The sequence below is a fragment of the Equus caballus genome, chromosome 10, assembly GCF_041296265.1.
Source record: "Equus caballus isolate H_3958 breed thoroughbred chromosome 10, TB-T2T, whole genome shotgun sequence".
Taxonomy (NCBI): Eukaryota; Metazoa; Chordata; class Mammalia; order Perissodactyla; family Equidae; genus Equus; species Equus caballus.
Window position 1 is genome coordinate 70,602,945 of NC_091693.1, and position 23,633 is coordinate 70,626,577.

The window sequence follows — 23,633 nt, forward strand, 5'->3', positions numbered from 1 at the left end:
CAGTGCGGGATCTGTAAATCATATTGTTCCCTTCCCTTGTTACATTCAACCTATGCTTGCTTTCTTTAATACCTTGTCATGGTCTATGATACTAAATAATTCACTTACTTGTTACGATTATTTTTTATTGTCTGTTTGTTCCAACAGAATGCCTTGTTTTGTTCAGTGATGCATCTCAAGTCTTAGAACAGCCTGGCACTTAGTAGTTATGAGCCAAATATTTGTTGGATGAATGAAGAAATGAAGTTTGCATTGGATTATAATGAATCCCGGTATAGGTCTTGATTCTCAGTTGAAATCATAGTATTATGCATAAAAAAGCAAACACACATCAAGCCAGTATAGCTTATAAAGTTCATATTGCACTTGGCTGGACATTGACTTCCTCTGTTATAAAAACCAGTTGTTAAATTTGGCAGTGTTGACCAGGCACAATGAAAACGGTGCATATGTACCTTATTCATGAAAGAAGAGTGACTAATGGATGAGCAAAGTGAATTACCTGAGCCTGAGCATAAAGATAGAACAGTGGTGGTTGTAAACTGTTGGTTCTGACACCCATCTCACCTATTTGATTTTAATCAACCTGAAACTGTCATGTAGAATTTTCTTATTCAAAGGCTATGACCGATATCTTCATGACCTACATTACAGGAATGTGTGGTTTACATAGTTTAACTTGCGTTTATACAGATATGATTATTTTAATATCAGCAGACAAAAGATGATATTTGAGCAATCTTTACTTTCTCAAACAAAGTAAAGAAATTTCAACCTACACGGTTGAGGCCTAGTAGAGAGAAAGAAATTAAAGTGGAGAAAACGGAAAATGTATGTAAATTAGAAAAACTGTGTTACCTAGGAACAAAGGCTACTATAAAATATCATGACATCATTTAAATTTTTTTTTGCTGAAATAACAGATCATAAAGGCCAATGTGTTGAATTTTCATTTTTGAATATTTTTCTCCCTTTATTTTAATAGGAGTGTCACATGCTGGGTTCATGACGTTTCTTCACAATTTTAGGTCAGAAAAAATAAGCTTTTTCCCCCATAATTTTTCATGCTCTACAAAGTTTGCCATCATAAACCACTGTGTGCTTATTATAAACTGGTATTAGATTAGAAAAGCAATTCACCTGTATTCCATTCCCTACCGAAGCTAAGCAGCTTTGCATTATAACCAAGTTGAGTTAATGGGACTATGCTTGAAGGCTATATTCTCCTGGAAGTGAAGTTACCTAGTTGTTTCTCACTGAACTTAGGAGTCTGCAAAATGAAGGCAAGAAACCTGCTGGGAGGAGGATAGGAAAATTATTATAATCTGCATTCCTAAATTGAACGAGAACTTTTGCTCAGCAGAAACCTCTTGACTGCAAACATTCTGAAATTAGGTCCTGCTGTTAAGAATACCTGTCGAGGGTGGGTTATCCAAATGTTCCACTTTTCTTCGAATCAAATATGTTGAAGGCATACATTTACAGACTTCGTGGACGTTTCCCTTCTTTTCAAAAAGAGAAGCAACTTGGGACCCATTTTTTCTGATAATGAAAAGAAATTTTGTCATTAGTTGGGTACTTAATTTTGGGGGGAATAGGTAGTTTTAATTGTCTTTGATATAGAAATACTTTCTCTTTTAAATAAATTTCAATTTAAGTGTTTTGCTTTAGATTACAGAACATGACTTTTAGACTTAGTCCAGCACCTAACACATGAACTGTTGGTATTTCTTGGCATGTTTTGGGAAGTTAAGTTTATTTGCCAAACAAACACCTATGGTTGTCCTTAAAGCTCTGATTTACTCATGACTGTATACCTTCATTATGCGTTACACCCATCAGCGTTCACTATAAAGTTCCTCTTTTGTCTTAGTTATTGCTTTTTGGTCCTAAATTTCATGTTTTCTGATATTAACAGTCCGACTCCTAATTTCTTTAGGTTGCATTTGCCTACTCCTTCCTTTTCAAATTTTTAAATGACTTTGTTTTGGTTGTATCCTTGTATACGGCTTAGAGTTTTGTTCTGCACTGTGAGCCAATATGAAAATATTGTCTTTTTAAAGAAATAAATGGAGGCCGGCCCCCTGGCTGAGTGGCTATGTTTGTGGCTCTGCTTCGGCAGCCAGGGATTTGCTGGTTCAGATCTTGGGTGTGGACCTACACACTACTCATCAAGTCACGCTGTTGTGGCATCCCACATGGAAGAACTAGAATGACTCACAACTAGGATATACAATTATGCACTGAGACTTTGGGGAGGAAAAAAAAAGGAAGATTGGCAACAGATATTAGCTCAGAGCCAATCTTCTTCACCAAAAACAAAAACAAAAAAAGCATAGTTAAAAAAAGGAAATGCATTTCTTTACATTTATTGTTATGAAAGATCAATAAGATCAATCTTTGGTACCTACTTTCTTTCCTATTATGATGGTGAGTCCATGATCTCCCAAAGCATCCTATTGGACGTCTCAGCTGTTACTATGTGGGGTTATTTTTTTCAAATTTTGCCAACCCTGGTCTGCTTGAAAACTTCTAATAGAGCAGCCTATAATGTCTTTCTTAAAAAAACATTTTTAAGTCTCTTTTTAAGTTTTCTGTTAAAAGTTTTGAAGAGTCTTTCATTATATGATCTGTTTGCCTTCCTTAATATTTGCATTTAGCTTTTTAAGAATATTTAACAGAGTGCACAGTTTATCCTAATTTATAACTTTACAAGTTTATATAATAACCTGTATATGAAGTTTGTAACTTCATAGAATAACCTTGATCTTCTATATCTTTAGAATATTTACTCCTTCCCAATTATCAGTGATAGAAAAAGTAGCATTTTTACCCCCATTTTCTCCCCTCATCCTTTGCCATCTAATGTTGGGCAATAACTTGACTTTTCTTAGTGTTTTTTTTTTCCCTACTCTTCAACAGGCTTATACTTCTATGACTTGATTTGTCAGATTTGAATGATACCCACTGATTTCCTAGATATTGAAAATAAAGCAATCAGCTAATACATGCCCAAATTCTTTCTGTTATGTCCTCCTAAATCCTGTTAGTTGTTTTAGTTGTACAGAACAGTATACTTTTATGCTCGATCCTGTCACCTTAATCTCCATATTTATTTTAGGTTTAGTTTTAGAGTTAAATACATGCAATGCTCACAATCGTCTTTTGCAGTAGTTTCCAGAGTCACCTCTTCGTTTGATGGAATTGGTCCTTTAATAATTGCCTCAAAAAGGGCTCACGATAACAGCATTTCCTGAGTTCCCACATGTTCAGAATATTTGCCTCTAGCTTTTAAAGCTTGAAAGGCAGTTTGGCTGCACATATACCCCTTGGTACCCACTTTCCTTCCTATAATGATGGTGAATCCATGATCTCCCAAAGCATCCTATTTCATTGTTGGATATCTCAGCTGTTGCTAGGTGGGGTTTTTTCTTCTTTCAAGTTTTGCCAAAACTGGTCTCCTTGAAACCTTCTAATAGAGCAGTCTATAGTCTCCTCTACCTAAAACCTTCCAAATATTTGTCTTCTCCAGGATAAAAGTAACACATCATTGAAGGAAAGTTCTTAAGGTCAAAATGTCTCCAAAGTACCTTTCAGTAGACAGTGATTTGTTTATTAAGTTAGCTCAAGTCATTGCACCTTCCTTGCCCTCCTTGTGCATTCCTTATAGTGCTCTTTTAAAATAAGTTAGTTATCATTTTTGAGCTGGAAGGGACCACTGGGATCATCTGGTGCAGAGGCCTCATTTTAGGATAAAGAAACTGAGGCCTAGGGAGAGGTAAAGAGATTTCCCCAAGGTCATGCCAATACCAGGAAGCTGAGTCTGACCTTGAACCCCAGCGATCCTCAGGCAAGGGTTCTTTCTACTTCACTGAGTCCTTCAAAAATGTAATGATCAATTTTGTGTGTGTGTGTGTGTGTGTGTGTGTGAGAGAGAGAGAGAGAGAGAGAGAGAACATTTAAGATCTACTCTCTTAATTATGTGAGGTGATGGATGTGTTAACTAACCTCATTGTGGGAATCACTTCATAATATATATGTGTATCAAATCATCACATTGTATATCTCAAACTTACACAATGTTATATGTCAATTACATCTCACTCAAGCTGGAAAAAAGTACAACGATCAAACTGTTTCATTGCACTTACAGGACTCAGTGTATGCCCCGTCACATAAGGAAATTTACTTAATGTCTGCTTGATAATTATCATGTCATTTCTTATTCCAACTGCATACGGAACGACACATGCAGGATAGCTGCATCAGAGAACTTTCAGTGGGTGTGTTGTTCATTTACATAAATTGCCACTTTGATTTTCTGTTTCTTGAAACTGAGAAACTTCAGATAAATGCAGATTTAGTTTTCCTACCCCAAATTCTCTAAACCATCATTTTGAAATCAAATTACCCAGCTTATGCTTAAAACATAAGGGCCAGATTCTATCTTCAAATATACCACCCACTCTCTAACAGCAGAATTTGGCCCTAAAAACCCATTAACAAATATTGTCATTAAACTAAAGAGCTAATTACTTTGAATTCAGACAGAATGAACAAAATCATAGGCCAACTGCAGCTGGTAGTAATAATGGTGAGACTAACCGTATGTTACATTGGAGATTGAAAGAACAAAGACAGATTAACACTAATGTAACCAAACATATAAAATTATCCTCCAAATGCAGCAAACTATTATAGTTAGAAAATTCTTGAAATCACACTGGAATTATCTCATACAAAAAATGAGGAAGATTTCTACAGAATTAATCATCATAATGTGAACTTATGAGTGTTTAATGAAGGGAGAAACTTGAGAAATTTATTCTACTGCAATATTCCACAAATGATCTAAAAATATCTAAAAATCTAAGTATCTAAAAATATCTAAAAATCATTTTGATCTAAGCGCAAGTACTATTCTCATATTCAAATCAGTTTAATACTACAAAATGCAAGGGCTTTGCTTTAAGGCTATTTTAAACAACAATCAGCAGGACGACCTTGTAGTTCTAATAAAAGTGAATTTCCCAGAGAAGTGAATATTCTCCCAGCCCTTAAAAAATATGTTAAAATTACATTAATAATAAATACTTTAGGAAAAGTTTTACAAACCCCGAGAAGCAATAAAAATAAGCCATAATTTCATCAATTGAGCATAACCATTAATAATATTTTGATGTATATCATTTCAATTTTCTTCCTATGCATTTGTAGCTTTTTTTTTTTTTTTTGGCTGAGGAAGATTCACCCTGAGCTAACATCTGTGCCAATCTTCCTTCATTTTTTTGTACATGGGACACCTCCACAGCATGGTTGGTGAGTGGAGTAGGTCCGGGTCTGGGATCTGAACCCGTGAACCTGGGCCGCCGAAGCAGAGTGCATAGAACTTTAACCACTCGGCCACAGGGCCACCCGCTCTGTAGCTTTTTAATAAAAATGGGACCACATTATAATATGGTTTATAATTTGTGGTTTCCCTTTACAGTATACTATGAGCATTTCTGCACATCAAGAATTATACTTTTACATATAAATTTTAATGACTTCTCAATTTCTTATCTTGAGAATAATAAACACATTTTAATCTTTTTGGATATCTCACAAATACCATTATTATACTGTTTCATAATAACACTGATACTTCCCAGAAATTCTTACATATTTAAATCTCCTTTCTCCTGTCCTGAATAGTCCCAGATGGCTCTAGTGTTCTAAAGCTGTATCTTACTTTTAGCTCTTTTCCCCTCAATATCAGATTTCCAGATAAAGCTGCTACAGCTTGAAATAAATCTAAATTTGCTGTTTTCATTTCTAGATTGATGACGTAAAAGATTATCTAATGACGACTAAATAATGAATGATTTTAAATTTAATTACTACATTTATAAGCACCCGAGTATTTTCTTCAGATCTTCACTTCATCTTGGAGGAAAATTTCCCCCCATCTTCCTTATCAAGAAATCATTATTGGAAAACACTTGCTCAGTTTCTCCTTGTTAATAAGTCATGCCTGACCGGATGGATGTTTCCTGCTCTTTGTGTTGAGCTTTTATACAGCAAGTTTGGAAGAGAAAACAAGGCCATTACATGTGAGGGGACCAGACTAGAAGTCTCAGTGGTCCATTTCTGCTCTAAAACTGTATGCTTCTAGGATTCTATAAAGTTTCTATAATTTTTTCTTTTCTTGTATATTTTACTTCCTGAGTAAGCAGGCGGCTTCAGTCAGCTTCCCTGAAACTACCTTGTAGGTTTTCTTTAGGGAGCTACCATCTAAGATAAATATGCCATTGATACTGAACGTGATTCACTTGAGGACACAATTCTATTCTCTCTCCACCTGCTCCTCTGAAAAGGAAAAAAAAAAAAAAAAGGAAAGAGCTGAAGAATAGTTTCTATGTTTTTCTGAAATTGAAATATAACAGAAGATTTGCACTAAAAGCTTTATGAAATCTTATTTGGGGACCTTACTGAACCACAAACTTGTGTACCACATACCTGGGGAGTGTATGATCTTGTGTACTACAAATTTGGGGATTTTATCATCAGGTATGGCAATCCTACTATCGAGAACAATTTTGCCAACAAATGCACAGGAAAATTCAATATTATAGTTAATCTAATTCTGTAACTCTTTAATTTTGATGAAAAAAGTGCTGCCGTATTTTATGTATATGACTATATTCACTTTCTTTGTGCAATACTATGGCTAACAGGCATTAAGGGATATACTTCTTTATGATTAAGGGTTTATTTTTGCCTTTTATTATTTTATGGACAAGAAATGCTCCACAATATGAAGAAGTGCACAGAAAGACTGATAGAGAGGAGAAAATATCTATAAGCCTGAAATTCAATCAAAGAATTTTGATTAAAAACCTCACTTTTCACTACAAAAATAATACCATATTGAACCTTTAAGGAATCATCACAATTTAAGATCTGAATATGTCCCTACTAATCACTGCTTTCACTGGAAAAAAAAAAAAGCAAACCTTTCATAAATTTAAAATTACAAATAATAAAGATGAAGTTCCTAAATGAGATATAGGAAACAGAAAAACAATGAAGTGATATTCAATAAATATACATGTAACTTGTTATAAATATATCACATGATTTATAAGTTTTAATCTGTGAAGGAAAAAGAGTAGCTAACAATGTATTAAGCAGATTTATCCCTTTGAAATCTAAGGCTGAGTTTTCAAAATGAAGAGAAAAAGAAAAAACCCTCAAAAATGTAGAAATGCCTAGCCAATACCGGCAATCACTCATTATTTTCATCTTCTAGATATTTCTTAGAATTAGATCCAATAAGCATAAACATCTGAATAAATTAAAACTACACAGAACAGAGAAACAGCTAAAGAAAGCAATGAGAAGACTGACACTCTGAAAGAGAAATAGGGACACCTGGGAATCAGCTCATCATATTGAACTTTAAAAAAGAATGTTAAAGAAAATTAATAATTCAACTTGGGGAGTCAAAAAGGGAGCACTAATTAGCACCTCTGTGCGAAACGTGCCTCCCTTATTTATTCTTGTGACTGAAGGAAACAAACAAGATAAAAGCCCATTTAATACAAAGTTTGAAAATTAGAAGTCTGTTGTTTTGAATGCAAATTTCAGTGTTTCTCAAAGGCCCAGGACCCACTTTCATCAGGATCATTTAGGAGTAACTGTAAAAATGCAGATTGCTGGGTCACACCTCACACCTAGTGAACCTAACTCTCTATGAAATGTGCCCAGGAATCAGCATTTTAAGGACCTCCTCCATGTCCCACGGTGACTCTTATGCACAATTAAAATTTGAGAACGCTGCATGTCATGCTTTTTTGTGTGAAACTGATTATCAGATATCAAGATTACCACCGGGCCTTGATTGAGTTTACAGTTACATGACATACAATAACTTTTAAACTTTTTATTTCCCATTTTTTGCTATACTTGCACATAGGTGGCTATTTTCCTTATATTCGATAACTTCTTGTACTTTTGTAAGTTTTATTAAAATGCATTAAATATTCACTTTCTATGTAATTCTTACACAAGAATGTGAGTTACTTCCAAAATTCACTTACCTTCAAATCCTTATGCTTATTCAGAAAGTTCTGAACATATACGATGGAAATTTTCAAGAAGAATATATGCAGTGGATTCTCTGTTTAATTCCCAAGTGTTTCAAGACTGGCCAAGGAGACTCGTGAAGTGGACACGAGAAACGCCGTAGAGAAGAGAAGTCATCAATGCCGAAGCCCCTGGGTCCCCGATTGTCTGTGAGCAGAACAGAAAAACGAGTAGTTGGTCACCTGAAATTTATAGAGAATCTGCTCTGGAGAAGGTTATTTTCAGTAAACTAGCAGTGTTACTAAATTTAAACCTGGCTTGGGTTTGCTGCTCCCTGATTTAGCACAGTTGTCATTTAAAATTTCATGTCATTGTGAAGTCAGAATTGCATGATGCTGCTGCCTGCAGAGGGTTCTGGTTGAATTCATATCGCTTTAATTGACTATTTTTTCTAAACATTGCATCAAGTGGTATAATGACTAATTTTATTTTTGATATGCAGGTGCTACATTTTGGTTTTGAATTTCTTTCTAAGGCAAGGTTGATGAGGTCTCTTGGAAATACATCCTTACATGAGACTCTGTCACACCCTGGACAAGATAAAATGTGATACTTTTACTAAATCCCCATGGAATCATCTGGTACTTTCGCTATATTTTCTTTCACACAGGTGATGCTTGCCAAGATAATTAGACATAAATAAAAATAATATCCTTTCTAGTCAATATGAGTTGCCTACTCAGGGAAACGAAAATTCTTGCATCTTTGCTGAACGAGTTAAGCAGATGTTGGCAGTGGCTAATGGAAAAAGAGAATAAAACGTCTATTTTTAAAATTGGTAATTAACCAGGCAAATATTCTCCTAAAGGGTAGAGGAAGCCACAAATACAGATAAATACAAGGTCAAATACAAATGACAAGAGTGTAACACACATGTAAGCACAGAGTACAGTGTAAAACAGTAAGTTTTCAGGGAAAACTTACTATTGCTTGGCCACCCAAAAACCATTCCCAATTTTCTTCTTCTTTGCTGTGTCACAAATAGAGATGAGAAGATCAAATATTGACTTTCCCAGCCTCCTTTACTGCTAAGAATGGTCATGTGACCTCATTCTGGCCCATAAACTATAAGAAGTATGCTGAGTAAGAAATGCAGGCAGAAATTTGCTTTACTGATAAACAGAAAGATTCCTGTTCCTTTTCTCTGTTGCACACAATTGCTTGCCTTGAGTGAGGATGTGACACTTGAAGGGAGAGCAGACATCTTGTCACCATGATGTAAAACACAATGAAAGTCCAGAGAAACACAAAGATACAGGCTCTGTTATTGATGAGCAGCTGAACCAATGCTAGTAACTGCTTCCTCTGGATTCCACTTGTTTAAACCACGAGGTTTTCCGTTGCTTCCTAATAGAATTATTGCAGGTTGACACAGTGCTTAAAAAAGATTTGTTAAAAAGTAAGTGCCGCTGCTATGATTGTGGTGATAGCTATCTTTCTACTTTGCAGTATAATCTGCAAGTTCTCGTTCTGTCGAGTTGAGGACAGCTTTCATTCTGACAGAGGTGGGAACTTGCCTTCTTTTCGACTCCTAGGAAAGTTGTGCATGTGGGGAATAATGGGTCACAAGATGATGGTAACTAATTAGAACAAAACGAAATGGAAAGCTTGGCTTAGAGCTGGGTTTGGAAGAAGAGGGTCAAGTACTATGGTAAAAAAAGGAATCTCATCTTTATCTAAGTGCCAAAGCCATCACACTAGTCAAAATCTCAGTGGAAGAGTTTGAAGTTCCACCACAAATTTCATTCTTATTGTCTTGCTAAGTCCTCTGGATTCTTTGAAATATTGTTCATATCCATCACTTCATTACTGTCATCCTTTCATCAACATTTCTTACTAAAGCATAGTCTGGGCTTTCACTATCTCTTTCCTAGATTATTGCTATAGACTCTTGAACAGATTTCTTAAACACTGCAGTATGTCCTATAGTTGCCTTAAACTTTAACTTCTTAAAACGTTTCCTTGGATTCCTCTTCTGTTCAAAACACAAGAGCTCTTTTTGGTCTACTGGATTAAGTCCAAGGTCTCTAACTTGGCATTTAAGTCTCCCTATCATACAGATCCTTGTAGATTTCCTATCCCCCTTCCCTAACACTCTGGGTGGTTTGGTGGGAGGATTTGTCTCCACTCCACAGGTGCACCATAACTAGTTTAAGATAATCCGTGTATCTCAATCTCTACCTACAATATTAGGGATGAGCACATGACCTTAATAGGCCAATGATATCCATTCTGGAGTTTTCATTGCCCTATTATGTAAGAAAAACAACTTTGTTTTTTTCTTGCTAGACTTTTCACTTGCTAGACGTGAACATGTAGCCTCTGGAACAACTGGTAACAATCTTGGGATCATGAGAGCAGAACATATTAAGTCAATGCCAAGGAAATAGTTGAAAAACAGAAAAAGAGGAACTGGGTTCTGAGTATGTTGTTCTACCCCTGGACAGAGCCTTGCTTGCAGGTGGAATACTCTGAGTTTTTCAGTTATGTGTGAGTTTATAGATGCCTTTTTTTGATCAAGCCAAGTTTAGGTTGGTATCTCTGCTACTTGCAACCAAAAAGATCTCTGCAATCTATTTAGTTATATTTTTATTGTGTGCCTGCCATTTCCTTCATTTCTACTTCTCTCTCTTCTTATCTGTCTTCCACCTGTTTTTTCATGATTCAGCCATCCTCTCCCACAAAACGTTTCCAAATTTTTCTAATTCACAATGACAGAAACTTAATCTAAACCACTTTATCTTCCATTGTATATACTAATAAGAGAGCTCATCACAAGGTATGTGATGTTATCATTTGATGATGACTCTCGAATCCTATCTTTAGCTTAACATTTTCTTCTCTTATCTCCAGACTTTTATTTCTAACTGAATACTTGACATCTCAACTTGGATGTCTTGAAGGCTCCACATACTGAATTTGTCCATAATTGGACTCATAAAAACCTTCCTCTCAAACACAGGCTTCCTTTAGCGTCCCCTGTTTCTGTAACAGCACTATCAGCCTCAGTTGGATAAGCCAAAAGCCAAGGTCTTCGATATTTTAAAAAAGAATCAGAGTAGATTTGATCTTTCTTTTCTCCCTCAACCTCAGTCTTTGATCATCAAATCCTTTTGACTTTATTCCTAAATGATTTTCAAATCTATCTACTTTGTCCCTTTTCTTTCTCTATCTCCCTCTTCCTTCTCCTCCTCCAGGACCCACACCTTCGCTACTAAGACCTTGTCTGCTGCATGGAACACTACTTGGATGTTTTCTGTCTCCCATCTCACATGTTGTTTCCCACCAATGTATTCTTATGGCATTTAGAGTGATCTTTTAAAAATACACAGTTGATTATGTCAACCCCTTGTTAGAAAACCTTCAATGTCTTCCCATTGTTCTTAGGATAGAGAACACGGCCTTACATCACCCAATCTTTCCCTAACTCTCCAGCCACATTTCCCTGTGACCATTTCTATTTTTAAGCTTCTTCATGTTTTAAACACTCAGCATTCAGCAGAGTGCTTAGCATATAGCAGGCGCTCAATAACTATTTGTTGAACGAATGAACAACTGCTTTGCTATAATTCTTGAACAATGAAGTACCTTGTGTTACTATTTTTTCCTGTATATTTTATTTTCTGAATTACTTATAAGTACATTGAAGGCAAAGAAGTGTCGCTTTGTAACCTACAGTAGAATGCTATGTAAGTAGGAGGGGTTCAGAAGGTATTCAATTATATTGATATTGATATTTCTACTCTGCTTCCTTTTTAAAAGGTTGAAGTTCATTCTCTGTCTCACAATGGAGAAGTTATCACTTGCCTATAAGATTAAAAATCAACAAGGGGAAATATATTATGATCATATAAAAAAAATGGAAGTAAAAAATAGGAAGCTTCTTTCTGATCATAATTCTACAGAATTTGCACAGATTAATTATGAAGGAGCTGTTCTGCATGACATGGAAAACCTCAGATAAGCCCTGAGTTATGTGGACAAACCTTCGAACATCATGCTTGCTATTTTCATGGACATAGTTTCAAACATTTTATATTTCTCTTTAGAAATCTTTCAAAAATATAAGCAAAAATTCAATGCTTTAAATAATTAACACCTGAAGTCTTTTTGAGTAGAGACTGATTATTTTGGAAAATAGTTACCCCAAGGACAAATTAATTCCTAGTTTTTGGATATTTACCTGACAAGGGCAAAAAAACCCTCAGAGATTTAAATTTAAGGCAGGCATGAAATTTTAGCCTATGCTATGTACTGACATTACCCAAAAGAAGAGGAACATTTTTTAGGGTGGCCTAAAATAAGAACATAGCATTGGGAGCCTAAAAGCAATGAAGCAGTGTGGCTGCGAGTATATTATACTAAACAGGAGGACACAAGGATTCATACTTCTTAAGGGCTTCTGACTGTGTTAGCTGTGCCCACATAGTGTTTTCTAGTTGGAGAATGGTAGATAGAATTAGGATTGAGGGGATCTAGAAGGAAGAGAAGCCAGGAAATATTTAACAGTAGACAATGCCAATTTTATGCCTCAATAAAATTCTTGAGCAAGCTTAACATTCTGTTTCTTAAAAACGAGTTGAAATTTGCTGTAGGCATATTTATACAGAGGTAACTGCCTTTGGGTTTCTACAGATCTGTTGTTCAGTTATAAATACCTTCCAGTTTTCTCAGGGTATTGAATCTGTTAGGGAGTTTGTAAAATTTAAAAAAAAAAAGACAAGGACAGGAAAGAAATAATTAAATAAAAGACCTTTCCTGCAAGAAATGCATTTTGAGAATGACTACAAACAGTCATCTTAAAAATCAGAAGACAGGCTACTTAACAATTTTCCCCTAGGGTTTTAACAGATATTTTAGGAAACTAATGATTCGTGATTTAAAATTCAACTGCTTTTCAAGCAAAATAAGAAATCCCACCAGGGTATAGTCACGATTTCTTTTTTCCTGAAACTTAAACTCCAAGGGACAGGCTGAAGTGGCACTGTTTATTTTGCTCCTTTTTATGTAAATAAAAAATGAGCTTAACTGTGTGTGGTGGAAGGACAGAGTCTTATGCTCTCCCTCTTGATACATGATTCTTTCCTGTCTCAGGAAAAATGATTCTCAGGTGTATGATATTTCACTTGCTAAACTTTTCTGTTTTGTTTGTCAATTTCTGAATCTATTGGCAAGATTGGGTTTGTTCTTTTGCATGTAAATTGACATATGCTCTATAGTTAAAGTACAAGCTTTTATACTTCTTTAAAAATTGATTCTTTTGTTAAAAGCGTGAAATTGCCAATGGATGTCATAGCCATTCTATAATGCAAGTAGTGAAGTTTTTTAAAACATAGGGAATAAAGATGCTTATGAATGCTAAAAAAGAAAAACGAATATGAGATTGCCCATTTATGTATACTCTATGTAGGTCTTCCTCTCAATATTGTGTAAAGATTTGAACACCCTACAACAGCATCTATTAAAAAAAGTAAAATTCTCCCTCATAATTTTGAAAACTTCCCAAGGAAATAAGAGAAATAATATTGTATGATGAGAATTAAACGAGTAAAAGCTATGCATAAGACATCCATGATTATCCCTAGATGATCAGCCTTCTGTGATTGTCTCAGTGAAAGAGTGACTGAAGAGTGGGGGATCTCTCAATACTCCACTAAGAGCTGGAAATAATGTCATTACAATGAGACAGGATTGGAAAGTGATCAGAGAAGCTAAAATTGGAGAGGATGGAAAGATGAGAGTGGCTATGATCTTGTTTTTTCTTTTCAAGAAGATCCATCTTCCACAAAATAATCCTATACAGAACCCTAGAGTTCAGTGGAAAATGGAATGTCCTTCACTAGTTTTGAGAATGAAGAGAAAATCCAGGAATCAGAAGTTGCCAGTGTTGATCAGGATCTTACATCCTCCTGGCAACTGGAGAACTCACTTATTCAGCAGATTCCTCAGACTTCCCTTTGGTCTGGATGGCATGTCCCTCACAACCATCCATGTTACTGGTCAGCTCCCCCAGTGACTGCCAAGTCAGAAAGAGGCACTCTGGGTAGAGGACACATAGGATATCAATGTTTTGGACACAGTAGTAGTGTGGTTCCCATTCATGAATTGACCGCCTAGTTCAGGTACTTCAGTCTTTTGAGAGTATGACCAGAGTGAGATCACCTACTTGAGTCAAACTCAGGGGCTGATAATGTGGACATTCATACTCTGAGTAGTGGTAAATTCCATGAGAGCGTTATAGTGTTCATTATAGACTGCCATCTGGCCTGCTCCTACTAACACACTGATCTTCTTTACTCTGTGGTTCCTATGGACATTTTCTTCAGGCCTTTAAAAAAGTGATCATTAAAAAATATGAATTTCTCTATCCTTTGCACTGTAGTGATAATTAGCACAAATCATACACAGTTCACATAAGATAGCATCCACTTATAGACACTCAGTTCAACTATCTAATTAGGTCAATAAGTCTTTATTGGACACTTGTAATAGGTTGAAAAATCCTGTAAATGTATATAGCTTTACTCATAATTCATAGAATATATTCATACTTGTAAGTTTCTTCTTATTAAAAGTTCATTCTTTACTCCCAATTACTTTCAACTGTATTTGTTTATTCGCTTTTGATTAACAAGAGTTGAAGGTAGGAACAAAGCCTTCAACACTCTTCTGCCCATAGAAGAAGTTTAGCTTACAGTGGATGCTTAATGCATGATGATGATCATCACTACATACAAAATTTTGCATGAGTGCAAAAGAGCAAGATGTTCCTAGCCTTTATCTACTATCGTTTTCATTTATTTCTGGCACTGGCAAGACAGAAGATTTGCATTGCTTCTGAGCACAGGCATGATGCATTTAGATAGGTTTTTCCATCTCTCTACAAGATAAAATATATGCTCTATAACAATTGGTACTGCAATTTTATGCTGAATTGAAATATTTTAGACTTTGATGGGCTCAACAGATATCACATACAGAAAAGATAGATGTCAAAGAACAGGAAAATGTGTAACTATCTCCATCTTCAGCACTGCTTTCTCTGGGCCCATGTTATCAGTGCTGTTTTCTCAAAATGTTTCTCAGGAAGTGAATTACACACACTTTATGACTTTAAAAATGGGTTACATATGCTAAAATGATGTAAGATCTCTTCTTGACTTATGTAAAATGGAAGTTATAAATATGTTTCAAAAACTCTTCACAACAATCAAAGACTAACTTATTTTTAGTGAAAGGCAAGGAGGTCAACTCTACTGAGAAATGTAGGGAATTCATGTGTTAATTTATACTACTGCACAGCATGGTGAGTTTTTTCTCAAGTTTACTTGACAGAAAAATTTAAGAAGCATGATTCCTTCTGCTAAAGTTATCAAGGGAAAGTTCAAAAGAGTCAAAACTAACAGAGATATTAGTACTGGATTGTTATGGAATCTGCTCTGAACAGGGGCTAGGTACTGTGGCTGTGGCTTCGAATCCAGGCTCTACAGCTGCCGACGAGACATAATTTCTCCCTGAAGGGTTTTTATTTTGTCTATCCATATAAAGAGCATTGGACTAAACCAGGGGTTTTAAAATCTTGGCTGTACTTTAGAATATACCTGGGTTTAAAAAGATACCAGGGGCCTGCCCTTGGCCGAGTGGTTACATTCGAGTGCTCTGCTTCGGCTGCCTGGGGGTTCGCCGGTTCGGATCCTGGGCACGGACATGGCACTGCTCATCAGGTCATGCTGAGGCGGCATCCCACATAGCACAACCAGAGGCACTCACAACTAGAATATACAAATACGTACTATGCGGCTTTGGAAAGAAAAAAAAAAAAAGATTGGCAAGGGTTGTTAGCTCTGGTGCCAATCTTTAACAAAAAAAAAGATACCCATGCACAGGCCCCATCCTCAAAGATGCTGGTCCAACTGGTTCACAGTGGGAAAACAGCCTCAGAAGTTTCCCAGGGGAGTGCAATGTGCAACCTGAATTGAGAATCACTGAGTGTACGTCCTCTAAGCACCTTTAGTGCCCAAGAATCTACGATTCTGGAATTTCTGGGAAAAGTCCTTTTCTCTCTCTCTCTCTCTCTCACAAACACACACATGCGGCCAAAGTTTGCTCATTAATCTGGGCTCTCATTTTTAGTCTGATGGTAGTTTTCCGTATTAGTGAGGTCTAGTTTTTCAACTAACAAATGAAAACTGTGACACCCTGCATGCAAATCAGATAAAGTATGAATTAACAGGGCGGGTAGGTAGAGGGGAAAGAAACAGAGAAACAAATATAAGTGCTGTTAGAATATAAGCTTTCAAAGAACAATACTGTATCTGCTCATCAACATTTAATAAAAATGTTACTAGGTGCTTATTTACAAGTAGAATTTTAAAATTCTAAGTTTTTTGCAATTCTTTTACTTTCAACATATCTCAGCAACTAAAAAAAGATAATCATGACAGTAGGAACAAAGTTGACTGCTACAGAAATGTGGAGGGTTGGTTTAATCAAAGGAGACAAATTGATTTCAATGTAGAAGATGTTGATGATGATTTATCGAATGGGTAAAACTTTCCCATTTCCTAAAAGTAGACCCTATATTCATCTGAGGAGTGGAAAGATCTTTGCTAGGAAAATGCTAAACACTAAAGCTTTGCTTTGGTAAGGAAAAATCCAGAGTGTCTCTGACACTAATCTTGAAACTGGAACGGGGTTTCCTTGGGGAGGGAGGGATATACAGTGTAAGTAACAAGCATAGTAAGATTAAGACCTCTATCTCCTCTTTTTTGTAATTCTCTGTTCAGGCCACAGTTAAGAGGCTGGAGTTATGGTTTGAAACTAGGAGATAAAAACTGTGGCCCTAGGGGCTGGCCTGGTGGCGCAGCGGTTAAGTTTGCACGTTCTGCTTCTTGGCGGCCTGTGGTTCGCAGGTTCGGATCCCAGGGGCCGACATGGCAACGCTTGGCAAGCCATGCTGTGGTAGGCGTCCCACATATAAAGTAGAGGAAGATGGGCACGGATATTAGCTCAGGGCCTGGCTTCCTCAGCAAAAAGAGGAGGGCTGCCAGTAGTTAGCTCAGGGCTAATCTTCCTCAAAAAACAAAAACAAAAACAAAAAACTGTGGCCCTATTTTCCACCTATATTTAGATCTGGCTTTTGTTTCTGCAGCTGGTGGGTCTCCTGGTCTTTGAGACAAGGCAGCAGAGACAGAGCGTTAACAGGTGAATCTGAAAGGCTGCCCAAGTCTTAGATCCTCCTTTCTGCTTGAAGGGGCTTAATATCCAGAAAAAGGTGAACACGTAGTCACCGAAACTTAATAAGATAACATTCATCCATTTGTTCATCCAATAAATATTTATGATGTGCCTTCTTTGTTTTAAGGCATGGGGATATAAAGATTCTTAGATAATTTGCAAGCACGCAATTTATTCATTGACTTCAGCTTAACCTGTTTCAAGTCAATTCTCAAGATTTTATACACACTCACATACACACGCCACTTGCTCTCCACTCCACCAACAACTCTTTGTATTCTTTACTAAGTGACTTTAAGAGCTGTTCAGTGGAGCGCCTTCCTTTTCACAGGACCACTCTCTGTGCTTGAGTTGATGATGTTTCTGATGCCAAGCTACTTGCAAGATGTGTTCAGGGCACCCTGGTTCAAATAGAGTGTGGCAGAACTTTAATACTCTGTGCGATGCTCCACAACATCACTGAGTCCAGTATTATTTCAGTGAAATATCTATTTGAGTCAACACTGTGCTAGATGTATCTTGCAAACACAGCCATCACAAGGTGAGGTACTGAACGCATCTTGCACCCAGCCCCTGACGCCGGCCCCTCCCTTGCACATTTTCTGACCTGGGTGGGGGAGCTTTTCATGATGTTCATCCTATTACAGTTGCTTTTCCTCATTCAAAAAGCACTAATTCACAAAGCACTAATTTGCCTCTAGGTTACTACTGCTTGACTCTTTTCAATTTATTTTTAATCCCCATCTGAAAATATCTCAGTGAAAGGAATTGACCCCAAATATTTCAAAGCTAAAAGCATGAATGTCAGATGTGGGACTAGGGGAGATGGGAGGGGACATCTGGCAACGTCCACTGGTGGTAAAAAATATTATTTGGAATGACTGAAATGATCCTTTGTCATAAACACAAGACCAGTGTTGCTGTTCTGATTTAAATCCTTCATGAAAAACTGGAGTAGAGGCACAAATATAGTTTTGGAATTTAAAGTATAAAAAAGCCCACCATGTAATCTGGACTCTCTTCTCTCTGTAATTATAGTCATTTTCTAAAGTGTCTTGTATGAAAACACAGAGCCATAACTGTAGTTTTCAGTAATATCTTGGGAAAATAGCATCTCAGAGTTTAAAATCCAGTATGCTTTTCTCTATACTGTATCACCCCAAAACTTCCTGCACTGTTTGCTGTTTGCAGGCAAGTATTGATCACGCCAGAGATGAAAGTCTGGGGTTTATTGAGGGCGTTATTCCAAGTGCCATCACTGGGACCTGCCATGTTGTCAGAGGAACAGGGAAGCGTGAGGCAATTGCCTGAAGTGGTTTTGATATCAATGGGTTACACAATCAAAGCAATGAATCCCCACTGAAAAGGCATGCAATAAGCGGAACGGGATTAAAAAAGAGAAAAGAAATCACGCGGTGATTCACAGCATTTAAAAGAAAGCTCTTTCAATTCTTTAAGCTATGCCTATATATTTAAAGAAATATCAGATTTGTTTTAAACTACAAAGAAAATACCTTATCTTCCTATTCTTGCCAGGATCCAATATCTGCAACTTCAATAGACAATAATTGCCTTCTAAAAATTACCCTCTTTGATAAACCCTGCTTGGACAGTTTAGTGTGGAAAAGTCAAAACTTTCTTTTAGCAGTTACAAGCTTAAACAGGTCAAGAATAGAGAAACACTGTTAATGTGTCCTTTATTTTTTCTCACTTTCTCTATTTTCTACCTGTTATTCCCTGTGTCCTTCTGAAGCAATATTCTCCCTTTTATCTACGTTTATTATGCATTCTCTCTACAACCACCCACAGCTTTTTTTTTTTAAATTTTTTTTAAAGCAGATAAGCACTGAGAAAGACAACTTTTGCATTCAACTTTTCTATCATGAAGGATCCTGGGCTCTTATCAAGTAAAGTCATAACATAGAAATTTATCCACCTGGTAATAAGATCTCAGGTAATATCCCTTTGCTATATTGATTTTGCAAAAAACCACATCTTTGTTGCCAGACCTTAGAGCATAGTGACAACTCTCCATCAGACATTTTGAAAAGACATGTTGAAATGTCTCCAACTAACCTAGGCTACAGAGATTGTATGGGGATATGTAATGAAGAAGGATTAGAATAAGAAAAGAAGTTGCTGCACAGTGGCATGACAAGATCCGAGAGGCATAAACACAATAATTTTCCCAAAAAAGTCAGTTAAAATGTGAACTTCTCAGAAAGAGATATAATGCCTACACTATTGAAATGAATTCTCCTTTCTCTCTAGATTGTAAGACCCATGGGGTAGTGTCTTGTATCCTCAGCACCAAGTTCAATACATCGTCTATAACTTCGCTGTCTAATATGGTAGCTGTAGCTCTCGTGGCTTTTTAGCACTTGAAACGTGCCTACTACAAACTGAAATGTGCTGTAAGTGCAAAATATGTACTGGATTTTGAAGATTTAGTGTAAAAAAATTCTCATTAATAACTTTTATATTGATTACATGTCAAAATGATAATATTTTGGATATATTGATTAAATAAAATATATTACTAAATTTAATTTTACCTGTTTATTTTGACCTTTTTAAAATGTGGCTACCAGGAAATTTAAAATTCTATATATGACTCATACTTCGATTAAACAGCACTTGGCTAAAGAGCTTGATATCATGTGTTAAATGAACAATGAGAGAAGGAATGGATGAATGAATGAAAAGTGCCTGAATCTAGAGCTGACGTTACCAGAATGAACACTATCTAGCTTTTGATAGGATGATACTCAAGAAAAATAGGTCAACAAGTGTAGTGGACTTTGCCAATGTCCCCAACTCTAACTCTTCCAGCATCCATGCCCATTGCTATGTAAGCAGTACCCAAGCAGTCCTCCCCTCCTCCTCTTCTTTGGGTTTGGTCATGTGACTTGTTTGTCAATGAAACGTTAGAGACAATGATGTGAACAAAGGCTTGAACAATGCTTGCACTGTTGAGTGTGCTCTCCAGCACTTCTGCTATGGTTGTGAGGACCTGCCTAGGCAGAAGGATGGGAGACATAGAGAACAGAACTAAACTGCCCCAGTGGAGCCCAGCCTAATCCCTGGCTGATCCCCATCCACAGGAGCAAACATCTGAGATCATCACAGCAACCTAGCCCAGCACAGCCTAGATCAGCCAACTACCAAACACCCACAGATCCACGAACCAGAGAGATGCTTATTACTGATGCTGCTGAAATTTTATGATTGTTTGATAGCCAGCCTTTTTTGAAATACCTAACTGATACTGAAGTATAATTTTCAGAATGAGGTTTCATTCTTTTACTGTGACAATTCACATTGGGGACCTTATAGTTATACTTGAAAATTTCCCTCTCTCTAACCACTTAGATAAAATATTTTTTGCTATGATGACAAGTATGAGAACTTGGGAAGATATTCTAGCAGGAGCTGGACAAATTCATCCTAGAAGCATAAGTCATTGATTATCAAGGGGAGTTTTTAGGCAAGCATTAGCAGGGATGCTAAAGCCTAAATGGAACTGAATAGCACATTATTATTCTTACTTTTTCAGGCAAGTGGGGATTTGTTAAAAAGGTCCTCCCTATGGATGTTCCTAGTTTTCTGTTGTTGTTGGGGGGAAGCTGTTACTATGTGAGTACCCCAGCTTTGTCTTATCACACTACTTGCTGAAAGTGGTACTGGCTTTGCCTGCTTGAGTCATCCCCTACTCTGCCCCCAACATGCTCCTGGAAGGGTCCTCCTACTGCCCCATTGGTTTTTGGGTTTTTGTGATGCTGAATAAGAATGGTGAGATTGAGACAGAACTGGAATTATGGGTAGAAAAAAAGAAAGGTAAGACTAGGAGAAGAGTGTCCTTTTTTAGAATACAGAAGAGCTCCAGAAGACAAGAGATGGCGAAGGGTTTTCTGAAGGGGTTTTAAGCGAGAGGACTCAAAGCAAGTGAGGCTGTAAGAGGCCATGGGTAGAAAAGGCTCCAGTGAGGCAGCTCAGTTCTGTTCTACACATCTCTCATCCTTGTCCTACCTGGGCAAGTTCTCATGACAATACGGGATTGGTTGTTTAAATTCTCTTTAAAGATTTGAAAAACGTAGGTGGAAAACTGGAGTGAGTTAATTAATTAATTATTTTACAATACTACCTCTCTGAGACTGGTTTCTATGGATCACAGCTTCTGCCAGTGATGATCTTGTACAAAAAATTTAATATGGAATGGAGTTAGAACATGGTGGAGAGAGTGGAAGAACACATAGGACCTACAGTAACATTCACTTCCCATTATCACTTACTAGCTGCATAAGTGGATAGTTACTAAACCATTCTGAGACTCATTCATTTGATTTACACCATGGAGAAAATAATATATTTCATAGGTTGTTCTCAGGAGTAAATAAGACAGTGAATATTAAAATGTCTAGCACATTGCGTAGACATAAATATTTGTTGAAATGTTGGAGCACAGTATTTTCTTTAGGAAAATTCAAAGTTTGGCCTATTGTCACTGTAAAAATGGACCTGTACCCCCACGCTGTGCTCCAAAGTCACTAGCAGCAGCTGACTGCTTAAGCAGTTGTTAATTGACAAAGACGGTTCTGTTTTCTTTACAGTTACTTTTGTGGAAGGCCAAAGACACTCTGTTCCTTACCAGCCTAATTGATGAGGAGCTTCCCAAGGTGGGGCGGACTCAAATGCTCAGAAACTCAACAAATAAAGTTGACTTATTGGGATTTTTTAAACTAAATCTTTGAAAGATCACCTTACATGCTGTTCCATTACTATCCTAAGTTAATTTGAAGAGGAGATGGCAGAGGGATACCCATGATCAAAATAACGTCACATCTTATTTTCAGTAGTGATATTTGAAAACACACGGGGTTACTGCATGGGAAGTGACTATGACCTGACAGAATTCTAGTTTTCACTAGCAATACAACCAGTGAATCACAAGGTGGCATCTAAGTTTTAGTTCAGCATAGAAGAGCTATATAGAGCTGTGTAGAAAAGGCATTGGCAATTTATGGTTTGAAACCACAATACAAAATTGATAGCTGACACTGTGTAGGCAGCATCTTGCCCAAGGTTGCAAGGAATGATTATAAGAATAAAATTAGATTAAGAAGATAAATATGCTTTTCTGGACACTGGAAAACACCAAGACAGCATCATGCTTCTGACTTTATCAAATGAGGGTTTAGAAAGCATTGGAAGTAATGTGCAACCTAACCCACAGCTTTAAGACAGGGATGAATTAAAAAAATCCACCTGGTTCTTCTCACAGACTTGTGACTAATGCTTAACATTAAATGGCAAGTCAGGAGCATCATCAACAATAATGTCATGGTATGCAGCCAGCCTACTAACGCAGATTGTTACACTAGAGCTCCAGAGGTGAGAAGAATAGATGACAACAGGATAACTGAACAGATGTGGTTTGGTGAGCTGACGTGGGGTTGGCCACAAGCTGCGAGGACAGATATAGTCCTGCAAGGACACTGAAGCACAATTTCTGGGTACACCGTGGAGAGCAGTGGACTGCTGGGAAGCAAGAGAGCCTGATAGATTGCTCTGACATAGCAATCAGAGAGAGGGGCCTCATTTCCAAGGCAAAATATCACACAAACCTGGTACGAAGAGCAGACTCTCAGAATCCCGGGTTCTGCCCATACCAGCAGAAGCCACAGACAAACAAGCATCATTATGCACATACAGGTGGGACATAAAGCTGCATATACATGATGTCTAAACCAGGTTAGTTACGCCAGAGCCAAATCTGGAAAATACTATGTGCTTTGCACTGATATAAAGTAGATGTTTTGTGGAAAGGTCCCAGGAAAGATATTTCAGACAAGTCTCATGACCTCCTAGAAGCTGCAGCTTCAGTGATAGAGCAGCACACATTTTCAGGCTTGGAATGCAGGTACACAGAATAAGGAGTTTTACAAACTGACCTAGCTGGGAATTCTTAGTGGTGATATCCAGTGTACAGAAGTCTACAGATATCATGCTTGATACGTGTGCTGTATTATATTTCCTCTTAATAAAATGTCTTAACTTTGTAGGAAGAGTGCTTGCCCAGCATTCAATTATTTTCATGATTATTGGCAAAGGCAAACATGTCACACAGCAGTTTTCTGTGAACTAACTTACCAGTGGGGATTACCGAAAACTTGCAGGCTTGGCTGAGCCACATAAGTTTTTTCATTTGTCAGATATCATCTCTGCTTAAGTCACAGTGTTTTTGTGAGGATCAAAAGTGGTAATAGATA

General features: G+C 37.0%; 1 protein-coding gene across 10 annotated transcripts in view; it reads right to left on the bottom strand.

Moving 5' to 3' along the window:
* Positions 1–23,633, bottom strand: part of HS3ST5 (heparan sulfate-glucosamine 3-sulfotransferase 5) — a 262,850-nt gene that overhangs the window by 146,799 nt on the left and 92,418 nt on the right. For 5 of the 10 annotated variants that reach the window (XM_070225447.1, XM_070225448.1, XM_070225445.1 and 2 more), the window contains exon 2: positions 8,082–8,274. The gene's annotated coding sequence lies outside the window, so the exon portion shown is untranslated. Of the gene's footprint in view, positions 1–1,414; positions 1,543–8,081; positions 8,371–23,633 lie in introns of those variants that run through there. The other 5 variants (XM_070225449.1, XM_070225452.1, XM_070225453.1 and 2 more) reach the window with 4 other exon arrangements.